Source organism: Oncorhynchus nerka, linkage group LG17, assembly GCF_034236695.1.
Source record: "Oncorhynchus nerka isolate Pitt River linkage group LG17, Oner_Uvic_2.0, whole genome shotgun sequence".
NCBI classification, from domain to species: domain Eukaryota; kingdom Metazoa; phylum Chordata; class Actinopteri; order Salmoniformes; family Salmonidae; genus Oncorhynchus; species Oncorhynchus nerka.
The window spans coordinates 34,755,471-34,772,746 of record NC_088412.1 but is presented as its reverse complement, the minus strand read 5'-3'; the positions used below and the strand labels follow the sequence as shown (position 1 = coordinate 34,772,746).

The 17,276-nt window shown below is 43.5% G+C and overlaps 1 pseudogene; it reads left to right on the top strand.

Annotated features, from left to right (window-relative positions):
• Window positions 1-53: 53 nt before the first annotated feature.
• Window positions 54-16,378, top strand: LOC115145176 (3-keto-steroid reductase/17-beta-hydroxysteroid dehydrogenase 7-like; annotated as a pseudogene).
• Window positions 16,379-17,276: the final 898 nt, after the last annotated feature.

The following is a 17,276-nucleotide window of genomic DNA, read 5'->3' as shown; positions in this document are numbered from 1 at the left end:
CTCTAACCACTAGGCTACCTGACGCCCCTAACAGTTCATTTGAATGAGCAAGAATGACTAAAGTCGTGTAATTTACTGGAGCAAACAGATAAAGAAACACAGCGTGGTTGCTTTTTTACTCTCTGTCGCGGTTTATGGTCGAGGAAAATCTATTGCAACTTTCTCTTTCCTTAACTTACTATAGTGGCAGCGAGGTTACTGTAATATTAGAAACTACAATAATGTCAAAATGCGTTGACAGTAGCCGAGGACACGTTTTATACGTTACTGTTGCAGTTAAAGGAAAGATTCACCCATTTTGAATGTTATATCGTTTTTGTGCACCTTATTTCATGTTTTCACGTGTATCTGCAGTAGTGGGGGCGCTCGAGTGGATCACTTTTGTCGAGTTGGTGACCATTGTTGTTCACTGCCTTTCAAAGATGTATAATATGGGGATAAATATTGTCCGACTTGCTCCTACATTTCAACTGCATGAACTTAACAAAAGTCGTGATTAAAGGGCATTAAAGCTTAAATATATTTTTGGGAGCCATGACAAATTTCACATAGAAATGTGGGTTATTGACCTGTCGTTGTTATTGAAAGCAAGTCTGAGAAGCGATAGATCTGTTCTATGTGTGATATGTCTAAGATATCTGTTTTCAAGTTACATTTTTGCATCTTTTACTTTCAGTTTTTGTTGTATACCAGCATCAAACAGCTGAAAAATCAGTAGCAGGGTTTGAGTAAAATCACCAGGGAAGCCAAGACAGAAAAAAAGCCATATTACAACCTATGTGTTGGGATAATTGCTTGTTTGCTTTATAACATGTTAGTTCCTATGCCTTGACACCCTGATATATAGACAAAAATAAGAAAAAGTGGCAGAATAAATTCAACCACACATTTGTTTCATTAAAAAAACCTGAGAGCAACATTGTCCGGTGATGTCCTCAAAATGTATTGCATGTAACAAACATTTACATGACCTACAGCATGGTCAAGTAAGGTAATGTTTCCGACATTTTCGGACTATTATTGATTTTACAACTATTGATTTAGATCCACAGAGTGTTATTGCAGTTCGTGAAGAAAACAGGAGCTGCCTCCACTATTCCAGCATCATTTCAACTTTAACATCATCTAATCACCTATGCTTAGTCTAATACATTGACAACTAAAAGATACCAAAAACGATGTAGTTCAATCAACGTATGCTAAATATGATGTAGCTGTCCATGTTACTGATTTCTGTGTGTGTGTTGTGTATGCAAGTAGAAAAAAAACATGTTGACTAACCGAACTTGTAGAGAAGCGCCAATACCATCATCTTTCATGTTGCCTAAACAGTCTATGACTCTGACACACACTTTTAGTTTTTGTTGTCCTAGGCTACCTGGCTAAAATGCTTGCTCGCCAGCCTAACTCATGGGCAACGAAACTCTAGGCTAGCTAGTTAACATTAGCGTACATGTTGAACTTCCATCCTCTCAGGCCAGGGGCATAATGTATGAATTTATGGTTGGATCAGAATCGCAGTTATAATCATTCGCCAGTACGGAGAATTAAGTAAAACCACAAGTCCACACAACGAGATGCAACAATTCAAGTTTTTTTCTGTCTATGATGTGATTGGTCTAAAGCCATATCCAAACTGGCTTCCCTTGACACTGTTTTTTGGCACGCAGGGATCATTCACAGCTGAGCTCACTCAGTTTAACTCAACGCTGATTGGCTATTATTTTATTTTTTTAAATCGCAAGGGAGGCACAACGCTCGTTGTCTTTCCTTGCATTCAATTTTTATTTATTATTTTATTTCTCCTTTATTTAAACGGTAGGCTAGTTGAGAACAAGTTCTCATTTACAACTACGACCTGGCCAAGATAAAGCAAAGCAGTGCGACACAAACAACAACAGAGAGTTACGCATGGAATAAACAAACATACAGTCAAAAACACAATACAATACAAAAAAAGTCTATATACAGTGTGTGCAAATGAGGTAAGATAAGGGAGGTAAGGCAATAAATAGGCCATAGTGGTGGAATAATTACAATTTAGCAATTAAACACTGGAGTGATAGATGTGCAGAAGATGACTGTGCAAGTAGAGATACTGGGGTGCAAAGGAGAAGAAATAAAACAGTATGGGGATGAGGTAGTTGGATGGGCTATTTACAGATGGGCTATGTACAGGTGCAGTGATCTGTGAGCTGTTCTGTCAGATAGTGCTTAAAATGAATGTCACGACTTATCCCGAAGTCGGTTCCTCTCCTTCGGCGGTCGACATCACCGGTCTTCTGGCCATCGCCGATCCATTTTTCATTTTCCATTTGTTTTGTCTTGTTTTCCCACACACCTGGTTTTTAGTTCCCTCATTACGTGTTGTGTATTTAACCCTCTGTTCCCCCAATGTCTTTGTGTGGTATTATTTGTTTGTAAGTGCTTGTGCACATGTTCACTGGTGCGCGTCGGGTTTTGTACCCAAGTTGTTATTTTCTAGATGCCATTGGTTTTGGAATTAAACTGCTCCGGCTATTACCTAGTTCTGTTCTCCTGCGTCTGACTTCCCTGCCACCAGTTACGCACCCCTTACAGTTAGTGAGGGAGATATGAGTCTCCAGCTTCAGTGATTTTTTGCAATTCGTTCCAATCATTGGTAGCAGAGAACTGGAAGAAAAGGCAGCCAAAGGAGGAATTGGCTTTGGGGGTGACCAGTGAAATACACCTGCTGGAGCGCGTGCTATGGGTGGGTGCTGCTATGGTGACCAGTGAGCTGAGATAAGGCTGGGCTTTACCTAGCAAAGATTTATAGATGACTTGGAGCCAGGGGGTTTGGGGACGAATATGAAGTGAGGGCCAGCCAACGAGAGCATACAGGTCGCAGTGGTGGGTAGAATATGGGGCTTTGGTGACAAAATGGATGGCACTGTGATAGACTGCATCCAATTTGCTGAGTATTGGAGGCTATTTTGTAAATGACATCGCCGAAGTCAAGGATTGGTAGGATAGTCAGTTTTACGAGGGTATGTTTGGCAATATGAGTGAAGGATGCTTTGAAGCAAAATAGGAAGCTGATTCTAGATTTAATTTTGGATTGGAGATGCTTAATGTGAGTCTGGAAGGAGAGTTTACAGTCTAACCAGACATCTAGGTATTTGTAGATGTCCACTAGTACTTCCGGCGCCGACAGAGATGGCCGCCTCGCTTCGCGTTCCTAGGAAACTATGCAGTTTTTTGTTTTTTTACGTGTTATTTCTTACATTAGTACCCCAGGTCATCTTAGGTTTCATTACATACAGTCGAGAAGAACTACTGAATATAAGATCAGCGTCAACTCACCATCAGTACGACCAAGAATATGTTTTCCGCAACGCGGATCCTGTGTTCTGCCTTACAAACAGGACAACGGAATGGATCGCATGCAGCGACCCAAGAAAACGACTCCGAAAAAGAGGGAAACGTAGCGGTCTTCTGGTCAGACTCCGGACAAGGGCACATCGCGCACCACTCCTCAGCATTCTTCTTGCCAATGTCCAGTCTCTTGACAACAAGGTTGATGAAATCCGAGCAAGGGTAGCATTCCAGAGGGACATCAGAGACTGCAACATTCTCTGCTTCACGGAAACATGGCTTACTGGGAAGACGCTATCCGATGCGGTGCAGCCAACGAGTTTCTCCACGCATCACGCCGACAGAAACAAACATCTTTCTGGTAAGAAGAGTGGCGGGGGTGTATGCCTCATGACTAACGAGACATGGTGTGATGAAGGAAACATACAGGAACTCAAATCCTTCTGTTCACCTGATTTAGAATTCCTCACAATCAAATGTAGACCGCATTATCTTCCAAGAGAATTCTCTTAGATTATAATCACAGCCGTATATATCCCCCCCCAAGCAGACACATCGATGGCTCTGAACGAACTTTATTTAACTCTTTGCAAACTGGAAACCATTTATCCGGAGGCTGCATTCATTGTAGCTGGGAATTTTAACAAAGCTAATCTGAAAACAAGACTCCCTAAATTTTATCAGCATATCGTTTGCGCAACCAGGGGTGGTAAAACCTTGGATCATTGTTACTCTAACTTCCGCGACGCATATAAGGCCCTGCCCCGCCCCCCTTTCGGAAAAGCTGACCACGACTCCATTTTGTTGATCCCTGCCTACAGGCAGAAACTTAAACAAGAGGCTCCCACGCTGAGGTCTGTCCAACGCTGGTCAGACCAAGCTGACTCCACACTCCAAGACTGCTTCCATCACGTGGACTGGGACATGTTTCGTATTGCGTCAGATAAAAATATTGACGAATACGCTGATTCGGTGTGCAAGTTCATTAGAACGTGCGTTGAAGATGTCGTTCCCATAGCAACGATAAAAACATTCCCTAACCAGAAACCGTGGATTGATGGCAGCATTCGCGTGAAACTGAAAGTGCGAACCACTGCTTTTAATCAGGGCAAGGTGTCTGGCAACATGACCGAATACAAACAGTGCAGCTATTCCCTCCACAAGGCTATTAAACAAGCTAAGCGTCAGTACAGAGACAAAGTAGAATCTCAATTCAACGGCTCAGACACAAGAGGCATGTGGCAGGGTCTACAGTCAATCACGGACTACAAGAAGAAACCCAGCCCAGTCACGGACCAGGATGTCTTGCTCCCAGGCAGACTAAATAACTTTTTTGCCCGCTTTGAGGACAATACAGTGCCACTGACACAGCCTGCAACGAAAACATGCGGTCTCTCCTTCACTGCAGCCGAGGTGAGTAAGACATTTAAACGTGTTAACCCTCGCAAGGCTGCAGGCCCAGACGGCATCCCCAGCCGCCCTCAGAGCATGCGCAGACCAGCTGGCCGGTGTGTTTACGGACATATTCAATCAATCCCTATACCAGTCTGCTGTTCCCACATGCTTCAAGAGGGCCACCATTGTTCCTGTTCCCAAGAAAGCTAAGGTAACTGAGCTAAACGACTACCGCCCCGTAGGACTCACTTCCGTCATCATGAAGTGCTTTGAGAGACTAGTCAAGGACCATATCACCTCCACCCTACCTGACACCCTAGACCCACTCCAATTTGCTTACCGCCCAAATAGGTCCACAGACGATGCAATCTCAACCACACTGCACACTGCCCTAACCCACCTGGACAAGAGGAATACCTATGTGAGAATGCTGTTCATCGACTACAGCTCGGCATTCAACACCATAGTACCCTCCAAGCTCGTCATCAAGCTCGAGACCCTGGGTCTCGACCCGCCCTGTGCAACTGGGTACTGGACTTCCTGACGGGCCGCCCCAGGTGGTGAGGGTAGGCAACAACATCTCCCCCGCTGATCCTCAACACGGGGCCCCAAGGGTGCGTTCTGAGCCCTCTCCTGTACTCCCTGTTCACCCCACGACTGCGTGGCCACGCACGCCTCCAACTCAATCATCAAGTTTGCGGACGACACAACAGTGGTAGGCTTGATTACCAACAACGACGAGACGGCCTACAGGGAGGAGGTGAGGGCCCTCGGAGTGTGGTGTCAGGAAAATAACCTGACACTCAACGTCAACAAAACTAAGGAGATGATTGTGGACTTCAGGAAACAGCAGAGGGAACACCCCCTATCCACATCGATGGAACAGTAGTGGAGAGGGTAGCAAGTTTTAAGTTCCTCGGCATACACATCACAGACAAACTGAATTGGTCCACTCACACTGACAGCGTCGTGAAGAAGGCGCAGCAGCGCCTCTTCAACCTCAGGAGGCTGAAGAAATTCGGCTTGTCACCAAAAGCACTCACAAACTTCTACAGATGCACAATCGAGAGCATCCTGGCGGGCTGTATCACCGCCTGGTACGGCAACTGCTCCGCCCTCAACCGTAAGGCTCTCCAGATGGTAGTGAGGTCTGCACAACGCATCACCGGGGCAAACTACCTGCCCTCCAGGACACCTACACCACCCGATGTTACAGGAAGGCCATAAAGATCATCAAGGACATCAACCACCCGAACCACTGCCTGTTCACCCCGCTATCATCCAGAAGGCGAGGTCAGTACAGGTGCATCAAAGCTGGGACCGAGAGACTGAAAAACAGCTTCTATCTCAAGGCCATCAGACTGTTAAACAGCCACCACTAACATTGAGTGGCTGCTGCCAACACACTGTCATTGACACTGACCCAACTCCAGCCACTTTAATAATGGGAATTGATGGGAAATGATGTAAATATATCACTAGCCACTTTAAACAATGCTACCTTATATAATGTTACTTACCCTACATTATTCATCTCATATGCATACGTATATACTGTACTCTACATCATCGACTGCATCCTTATGTAATACATGTATCACTAGCCACTTTAACTATGCCACTTTGTTTACTTTGTCTACATACTCATCTCATATGTATATACTGTACTCGATACCATCTACTGTATGCTGCTCTGTACCATCACTCATTCATATATCCTTATGTACATATTCTTTATCCCCTTACACTGTGTATAACATTTACATTTAAGTCATTTAGCAGACGCTCTTATCCAGAGCGACTTACAAATTGGTGCGTTCACCTTAAGACATCCAGTGGAACAGCCACTTTACAATAGTGCATCTAAATCTTTTAAGGGGGGGGGGGTGAGAAGGATTACTTTATCCTATCCTAGGTATTCAAGACAGTAGTTTTGGAATTGTTAGTTAGATTACTTGTTGGTTATCACTGCATTGTCGGAACTAGAAGCACAAGCATTTCGCTACACTCGCATTAACATCTGCTAACCATGTGTATGTGACAAATAAAATTTGATTTGATTTGATTTGATTTATTCTCAGTCAGAACCATCCAGAGTAGTGATGCTGGACGGGTGGGCAAGTGCTGGAAGCAATTGGTTGAAGAGCATGCATTTAGTTTTACTTGCATTTAAGAGCAGTTGGAGGCCACGGAAGGAGAGTTGTATGGCATTGAAGCTCGTCTGGAGGTTAGTTAACACAGTGTCCAAAGAAGGGCCAGAAGTATACAGAATGGTATACTCTGCGTAGAGGTGGATCAGAGAATCACCAGCAGAAAGAGCGACATCATTGATGTATACAGAGAAAATAGTCGGGCCGAGAACTGAACCCTGTGTCACCCCCATAGATACTGCCAGAGGTCCGGACAACAGGCCCTCCGATTTGACACATTGAACTCTGTCTGAGAAGTAGTTGGTGAACCAGGCGAGGCAGTCATTTGAGAAACCAAGGCTGTTGAGTCTGCCGATAAGAATGTGGTGATTGACCGAGTCAAAAGCCTTAGCCAGGTCTATGAATACAGCTGCACAGTATTGTCTCTTATCGATGGAGGTTATGATATTTGTTTAGGACCTTGAGCGTGGCTGAGGTGCACCCATGACCAGCTCGGAAACCAGATTGCATAGTGGAGAAGGTACGGTGGGATTCGAAAAGGTCGGTGATCTGTTTGTTAACTTGGATTTCGAAGACTTTTGAAAGGCAGAGCAGGATGGATATAGATCTGTAACTGTTTGGGTCTAGAGTGTCGCCCCCTTTGAAGAGGGGGATGACCACGGCAACTTTCCAATCTTTGGGGATCTCAGATGATACGTTAGAGAAGAGGCTATTAATAGGGGTTGCAAAAATTTTGGCTGATAATTTTAGAAAGAGAGGGTCCAGCTTGTGTAGCCCTGCTGATTTGATCCAGATTTTGCAGCTCTTTCAGAGCATCAGCTATCTGGATTTGGGTGAAGGCGAAATGGGGAGGCTTGGGCAAGTTGCTGTGGGGGGTACAGGGCTGTTGACCAGGGTAGGCGTGGCCAGGTAAAAAGCATGGCCAGCCGTAGAAAAATGCTTATTGAAATTCTCAATTATTGTGGATTTATCCTGGTTCTACATTTTTTGAATGGGGCATGCTTATTTAAGATTTTGAGGAAAGCACTTTTAAAGAATAACCAGGTATCCTCTACTGACGGGGTGAGGTCAATGTCATTACAGGATACCCCGGCCAGGTCGATTAGAGGGCGAGTTAGTTAGGATGATATCTATGAGGGTGCCCGTGTTTACGGGTTTGGGGTTGTACCTGATAATTTGTGTGAGATTGAGGGCATAAAGCTTAGATTGTAGGATGGCCGGGGTGTTACGCATGTCCCAGTTTAGGTCACCTAGTAGCACGAGCTCAGAAGATAGACGGGGGGGCAATCAATTCACATACGGTGTTGAGGCCACAGCTGGGGGCAGAGGGTGGTCTAAAGCAAGCGGCAACAGTGAGAGACTTGTTTCTGGGAAGATTAATTTTTAGAAGTAGACGCTCAAATTGTTTGGGTACAGACCTGGATAGTACGACAGAACTCTGCAGGCTATCTTTGCAGTAGATTGAAACACCGCCCCCTTTGGGTTCTATCTTGGCGGAAAATGTTATAGTTAGGGATGGAGATTTCAGGGTTTTTGGTGGTTTTCCTAAGCCAGCTAAGACATCCGGGTTGGCAGAGTGTGCTAAAGCATTGAGTAAAACAAACTTAGGGAGTAGGCTTCTAATGTTAACATGCATGAAACCAAGGCTTTTACGGTTACAGAAGTCAACAAATGAGAGCACCTGGGGAGTGTGAGTGGAGCTAAGCACTGCAGGACCTGGTAACCTACATCACCAGAGGAACCGAGGAGAACTAGGATAAAGGTACTGCTAAAGGCTATATTAACTGGCCGTCTAGCACGTTCGGAACAGCGAGTAAAAGGAGCAGGTTTCTGGGCATGATAGCATAGATTCAAGGCATAGTATCCAGACAAAGGTAAGGTGGGATGTGAGTACATTGTAGGTAAACCTAGGCATTGAGTAATGAAGAGAGATATAGTCTCTAGAGATGTTTAAACCAGGTGATGTCATCACATTGGAGGTGGAACAACATGGTTGGTTAAGGCATATTGAGCAAGGCTAGAGGCTCTACGGTGAAATAAGACAGTAATCACTAACCAGGACAGTAATGGACAAGGCATATTGATATTAGAGAGAGGCATGCGTAGCCAAGTGAACATATGGGTCCGGTGAGTGGTTGAGCTGGCTGGGGACACGGCGATTCAGACAGTTAGCAGGCCGGTGCTAACAAGCTAGCAGTTAGTAGGCCGGGGCTAACAAGCTAGCAGTTAGCAGACCAGGTTAGCAAGATAGCAGTTAGCAGACCAGGGCTAGAAAGTTAGCAGAAGGGCCTTTGGGGGACGTTGCGATGGAGGTAAATCTGTTTTTGCCTCTTCGTGTTGTGACATCGATAGACCAGTCGTGGATTAGTAGGGTTCCAAGTAGCTCTAGGTAGCTAGCAGGCCGCGGTTAGCAGAATGGGCCTTCAGCGGACTGAGGGGCCTGTTGGAATCCTCGGGCAGATTATGTCGGTATTCCAGTCGTTGAGGATCGGCGGGGTTCCGTGCCCGTACCAGCAGTAGAAGGAGTCTGGATATTGTAACCCATGAGTGGGCTTCGGTGGTAGCCCAGGAGCCCTGGCCAGGCTAGCTTCAAGCTAATTGGTGCTTGCTCCGGGATGGAAACGCTAGCCAGGAGTAGTCACCCGGGATTGTGGTTAGCTTGTTGCGAAGATCCAGATGAAAATTTTCAGAGTTTGCCGTAGGAATCCGGGGATATGGAGAGAAAAATAAATAAAAATAGATCCATTATGCTCCGGTTTGAGTCACGTTGTACAAATTGGCGAGAGCTTTCCGAGCTAGGTTAGCTGATGACCGCTAGCAGTGGTTTGCTGACTGATAGCTGGTAACTAGTTAGCTGCAAACTGAGCCCACTGCTGTTCAAGTATGCAGAAATTCAGCTAGTATGACATGACCCGTTTTGCATCATATGTTGCGTTTTGAAAGTTCTGTATCTTGATAACTTGATTGCTGACATGCAAAACATTTTGGAACTTATGAAAATGAAACAAATACCAAAAGATAGTTTTTGAATGGATTATTCCTTTAAGCCTGTATGAATCAACATTGTAGAATCTTGTAAAAAATATAATGAAATTAATTACATTTGACAATGGTTTTGATTGGTTACGGTGTGTGTGTATTCTCTGTCCCCTGCAGTGGTATAGGCCTGGCGCTGTGTGAGCGTCTCCTCTCTGAGGATGGCAGTATCCAGCTATGTCTGAGCTGTAGGAACCTGCGTCGGGCCCAGGCCGCCCGCTACGCCCTGCTGACCTTTCACCCCGATGCCCAGGTGGCCCTGCTACAGCTGGACACCAGCAGCATCTCCTCGGTCCTCACCGTCGCCCATGACGTCAAACTGAGGTAGATAGGTAGGTAGGTATGATGGTAATCTCATCACCCAGAACCGAATCAGCTACTCAGCTGTCACGGCCCATGGGATTAGTATGAAGAATGTGGTTATGTGAACCATTACTACAGTACCACAAAGAGATGAGTGGTTATGTTGTAGTGGAGAAGGTTCACGTGATGAGTAAGACTTGTGACCTTTAGACTTGTGTTTGTTACCTAAGCTAATTGCTAGTCTTTTGCTCAGTTGGCCAACAAAGTATTGTGGCGTGTATGTGTGTCTCCCAGGTATAACCGGTTGGACTACCTCTACCTGAATGCTGGCATCATGCCCAACCCACAGCTGGATGTCAAGGCCATGTTTGCCACGGGGGCGGGTATTCTAACCCAGAAGTATAACATCACCACAGACTACAGGAAATGTTTGCCACTAACCTCTTTGGTCACTTCCTACTGGTGAGCAAAGTGCGGCTTATTAATGGTGATGAAATTTCACTTCCTTAAATTAGAAAATATATTTTACCAAGACTAATATCATTATTCATATTCTGAATCATTCAGTAGGGTCTTTCCCTAACATATTAACATTATATCCAAAAAGTCTGATTTTGGAACCTAAGACATTCGATAATAAGTGCCGAGCTCTGTTGATATAGCGTTGCAGGTTTCTCATAACAACTTTTTAAGATTTTACATTTTGCGGTCGTTGTCTTCAATGTCGTTTTGCGGGTGGCAAAAAGCAAAATTAGCATGACACGAGCTGAATTAAATGTAAAATATTTTTCCCATTGGTCAAAAGATGTGTTTTTGATTGGACACCCAAATTAATATAACATCAATATACACTACCGGTCAAAAGTTTTAGAACACCTATTCATTCAAGGGTCTTTCTTTATTTGTACTATTGTCTACATTGTTCAATAATAGTGAAGACATCAAAACTATGAAATAACATATGGAATCATGCAGTAACCAAAAAAGTGTTAAACAAATCTAAATATATTTTATATTTGAGATTCTTCAAATAACCACCTATTGCCTTGATGACAGCTTTGCACACGCTTGGCATTCTCTCAACCGGCTTCACCTGGAATGCTTTTCCAACAGTCTCGAAGGAGTTCCCACATATGCTGAGCACTTGTTGGCTGCTTTTCGTTCACTCTGCGGTCCGACTCATCCCAAACCATCTCAATTGGATTGAGGTCGGGTGATTTTTGAGGCCAGGTCATCTGATGCAGCACTCCATCACTCTCCTTCTTGGTAAAAATAGCCCTTACGCAGCCTTGCGGTATGTTGGGTCATTGTCCTGTTGAAAAACTAATTATATTCCCACTAAGCCCAAACCAGATGGGATGGCGTATCGCTGCAGAATGCTGTGGTAGCCAAGCTGGTTAAATGTGCCTTGAATTCTAAATAAATCACAGACAGTGTCACCAGCAAAGCACCCCCACACCATAACACCTCCTCCTCCATGCTTTATGGTAGGAAATACACATGTGGAGATCATCTGTTCCCCCACACCACGTCTCACAAAGATAGGGCGGTTGGAACCAAAAATCTCCAATTTGGACTCCAGACCAAAGGACAAATTTCCACCACTCTAATGTCCATTGCTCGTGTTTCTTGGCCCAAGAAAGTCTCTTCTTCTTATTGGTGTCCTTTAGTAGTAGTTTATTTGCAGCAATTCCACCATAAATAAATAAATACAAATAAATTAAGGCCTGATTCACACAGTCTCCTCTGAACAGTTGATGTTGAGATGTGTCTGTTACTTGAATTCTGTGAAGCATTTATTTGGGCTGCAATTTTTGAGGCTGGTAACTCTAATTAACTTGTCCTCTGCAACCGAGGTTACTCTGGGTCTTCCATTCCGGTGGCGGTCCTCATGAGAGCCAGTTTCATTATAATTTTTGATCGTTTTTTTTTTGTTTCCATATGTTTTATTTAATAGTTTTGATGTTTTCAGTTTTATTCTACATTGTAGAAAATAGTTTAAAAAAAAGAAAAACTCTTGAACTCTTGTTATAAAACTTTTGACCGGTAATGTACTGTATATAGTATGTACACGTATATATCATAAAGATATCTGTTCAAACCATGTTATAGGCTTTTTATCCATCTCCTGAGATCATTACTTTGTAGACATTGAGGACCACCTGCTTAAGTTAGCTTTCCCTCTACAGCAGAGGACCCTGGATCCATCTCCCCTTCATCAGAAGCCGGTCACATAGCAACGCTCTTCATAAAAAATTAACACCACTGTTTCTATGACACTAGGTTCTGTCCTCTCCTTCCCTAGAGAGTGTTTTTGCTGACTGCTAATTCCAGGGTCACCTGTACTATTCTGCTTACCTCAGGGCTCTGTACATTCATGTTTATTGTAGAGGCCAGCTGGAAAGACTGCAAACTAGCTGCACTTCGTTTTGTTTCACCTTTTTTCAATTGACATTTCTTTGTATATATCCATAAAAATGACTGGCTGAGAAACGCTGCCTGCCACTCTCTCTCGTCCCTACCCCTAGCCCCTACACGTTCATTACTATGGGACAGTTGGAGATGGAATTTGAATATTGAAACGATGTTGCAAATGTCGGAGAGACAGACAGCGAGGTTTATACAGATCTCCACTGTTGAAAACTAAATGTTAGTCTAAAAGAAATGTGACATAATGTCTAGATTATTTTTAAAGTGGAGATCAAGTTTATAATTTCCCTGCCTGGGTTGATGAGACAATGGATTGCGCAGTCAGGTGGAACAGAGTAAATAGGCATTTTAACATTTAGCCAGCGGTAACTTGTAGAATAGACACCGGCTGGAATGCACTTTTAACTAATCAGAATTCAGGATTAGACCCATCCGTTGTATAAACTTTATTCATTTGTGTTTCCTCCAGGGCCTGTACTCGTCAGTGATCTGTCCAGGCTTTGCGATGACCAACCTGACCTTATGGTACCCGGCCTTCCATCCCAACACTCCTCTGGAACCTGCTCATGCCCATCCTCTGGCTGGTGTGTGTGTTGTCTGTGTGAGCGATAATAGTATTTGTTAAAGGAACATTTTATCATTAGTCCCACAAAATTGTGCATGTCAACATCCAATATTTTAAGATATATTGCTTTTAGTCTCCTGATTCCCAAAGTCAAGTAATATCACATTTTCATGATGATGCGTCTTATCCCTCGTGCTCATTTCAACAGATCAGAATCTTTACAAACACATTCACCCGGACCCCCTGCAATGGAGCAGAGGCTCTGGTATGTACACACAAACACACACACACACACACACACACACACACACACACACACACACACACACACACACACAATGGAGCAGAGGCTCTGGTATGTACACACACACACACACACAATGGAGCAGAGGCTCTGGAATTTTCCACAGATAACATGACATCACTGGTATGTACTAGCACCAAAAAATAATTTGACCTCTCACAGTGAACCATTGAAACATATTACCTTTCTGTATTTTATTTATTTATTTTTATTTCACCTTTATTTAACCAGGTAGGCAAGTTCTCATTTACAATTGCGACCTGGCCAAGATATAGCAAAGCAGTTTGACACATACAATGACACAGAGTCGCACATGGAGTAAAACAAACATACAGTCAATAATACAGTAGAAACAAGTCTATATACGATGTGAGCAAATGAGGTGAGATAAGGGAGGTAAAGGCAAAAAAAAGGCCATGGTGTCAAAGTAAATACAATATAGCAAGTAAAACACGGGAATGGTGGATTTGCAATGGAAGAATGTGCAAAGTAGAAATAAAAATAATGGGGTGCAAAGGAGCAAAATAAATAAATAAATAAAATAAATACAGTAGGGAAAGAGGTAGTTGTTTGGGCTAAATTATAGGTGGGCTATGTACAGGTGCAGTAATCTGTGAGCTGCTCTGACAGCTGGTGCTTAAAGCTAGTGAGGGAGATAAGTGTTTCCAGTTTCAGAGATTTTGTAGTTCGTTCCAGTCATTGGCAGCAGAGAACTGGAAGGAGAGGCGGCCAAAGAAAAATTGGTTTTGGGGGTGACCAGAGAGATATACCTGCTGGAGCGCGTGCTACAGGTGGGATGATGCTATGGTGACCAGCTAGCTGAGATAAGTGGGGACTTTACCTAGCAGGGTCTTGTAGATGACATGGAGCCAGTGGGTTTGGCGACGAGTATGAAGCGAGGGCCAGCCAACGAGAGCGTACAGGTCGCAATGGTGGGTAGTATATGGGGCTTTGGTGACAAAATGGATGGCACTGTGATAGACTGCATCCAATTTGTTGAGTAGGGTATTGGAGGCTATTTTGTAAATGACATCACCGAAGTCGAGGATTGGTAGGATGGTCAGTTTTACAAGGGTATGTTTGGCAGCATGAGTGAAGGATGCTTTGTTGCGAAATAGGAAGCCAATTCTATATTTAACTTTGGATTGGAGATGTTTGATGTGGGTCTGGAAGGAGAGTTTACAGTCTAACCAGATACCTAGGTATTTGTAGTTGTCCACGTATTCTAAGTCAGAGCCATCCAGAGTAGTGATGTTGGACAGGCGGGCAGGTGCAGGCAGTGATCGGTTGAAGAGCATGCATTTAGTTTTACTTGTATTTAAGAGCAATTGGAAGCCACGGAAGGAGAGTTGTATGGCATTGAAGCTTGCCTGAAGGGTTGTTAACACAGTTTCCAAAGAAGGGCCAGAAGTATTAGAATGGTGTCATCTGCGTAGAGGTGGATCAGAGACTCACCAGCAGCAAGAGCGACATCATTGATGTATACAGAGAAGAGAGTCGGTCCAAGAATTGAACCCTGTGGCATCCCCATAGAGACTGCCAGAGGTCTGGTATTGATAGTACACACAGTATTATCACTAGGTTATTGGTTGTTAAATGCTCTGCATTTGTTGTGACTTCAAATCAAATCTATTTTTAAGAGTTTGATTCATCTGTGCCTCTTTTCATTGCGCAGTTCTGGCTGTTTATGCAAAAACCTGAGTTGCTGGATCCTTGGACTAAATACCACAGTCTAACCTCAAGTCTGGGAAACAATTACACACAACATTGCAAGGTATACAAACCACAGATCCGGGAAATCCAGACTGACTCTAAAACAGGATTGATACTGTACACATAAAACATTGGAAGCCATCTGCACAGTTATTTGAATCTGTGACATCACAATGTCATCACATATTTGTATTGTTGGGTGTTTTTAACACATTACCCGTCTGTATTTTTTTTGTACCAATCTACCAACCAAGCAAGATATAAATTTCAATCATATCAGCGTGGTTAAGTATTCATATTCATTTGGGTGATTATATTTAAGCAATAAGGCCAGAGGGGGTGTGGTATATGGCCAATATACGACGGCTAAGGGCTATTCTTATGTACGATGCATCGTGGAGTACCTGGATACAGCCCTTAGCTGTGGTATATTGGCCATATACCACAAACTCCCGAGTTGCCTTATTGCTATTATAAACTGGTTACAAACGTAATTAGAGCAGTTAAAATACATGTTTTGTCATAACCATGGTATACAGTCTGATATACGACAGCTGTCAGCCAATCGGCATTCAGGTCTCAAACCACCCAGTTTATAATACTCTAGATAATTTTGAAGTGGTGGAATGTAGCTATAGATGAATATTGGATCCGTCCAAATGATGAAATATGAAGTAATTATTCTATCTGACAGATGACAGGACTTCCGTTTCTATTCTTGTCAAATCCACTCTGACATGCCATCAGTCCCCTGCTGTGTCTGATTGCCTCTCTGTTCCCTTCACAGATGGATATTGATGGGGACATGTCCGAGGCCCTGTATGATAAACTACTGGAACTGGAAGACAAAGTATGCAGGAAACCGAAGGAGGAAAAGAAGGGTATTTGAGTCTCTCCACAGTAGCCTGATTGAAGGAACAGTGGATGGGACATAACTCCCATCTAATGGACTGAGACTCCTGTCCTGCAGACGACTGAGACGCGAGAAAAAATCTCATCTGATTGTCACTATTTCATTGATAGAAGTGATGAATTCTGTTTGCCTTATTTGCCTACATTGGGAGGCCTCACAGACAATGAGTGCTGGTGGTATTAGGTTCTGATTTGATTGCCATCGTGTCACTCATTGATGCTGCTATTAATGTATTGTGTCTGTATTGCATGTGTTGTCAGACCTCACAAGGAATTCCACAAACACATTTGAAAGTATGTGTATTATTTGATGTGTCAAATAATGTAATAGCATTCCAATAAACCATATGGCTTTAATTAACATGTATGCACCACTGATAGCCCTGAATGACTTTGTGGCTTCAAAGTGGTAGACCTACACTGTAATGTCATCAATTAAGTGTAGTGATTTTGTTAATTTTAATCAGCATATAGGGGGACCTACTGTAAATGTATGATCCACTTCACATAATTGTTTCCCTGGCTTGCTTGGTTTTTTGTGCTGTGATAACAAGCAGTCAAAGGGTTTCACCAGACATTGAAATAAAACCAAAACTGCATATAGCCTACTCACAACATAGCCTACACAAAACATAGAAATATTCACAAGATATACCATCACTGGCTGAATAATGCCTAGTGCCAATCAATCCAAATTGTGCCACCATTGATTGCTGGCTTCACATAAGTCTGGTGCGGTCCCATCGTTAGGAGGCTATCAGCAGTACTCTCTGCCCAAATGTTAACATAGGTGGTCTGTGTGATCCTGGCCTCTGTGGTGTCCCCGCGGTGCATGTGGTAGTATATCTGCTCCGGGGGAGGGTGGGCACACACCCTGCAGCTGTCGTCCTCTGCCGGTGTCTGTAAGCATAGCTTCCTCGCTGAGTTTCAGGTTGCAGAATGCCCAAACCATCAGTTGTGTAAAGTACTTAAGTAAAAATATTTTAAAGTACTACTTAGGTAGCTTTGGGGGTTATCTGTACTTTACTATTTATATTTTTGACAACTTTTACTCACTACATTCCTAAAGAAAATAATGCACTTTTTACTCCATACATTTTCCCTGACACCCAAAAGTACTACATTTTGACAG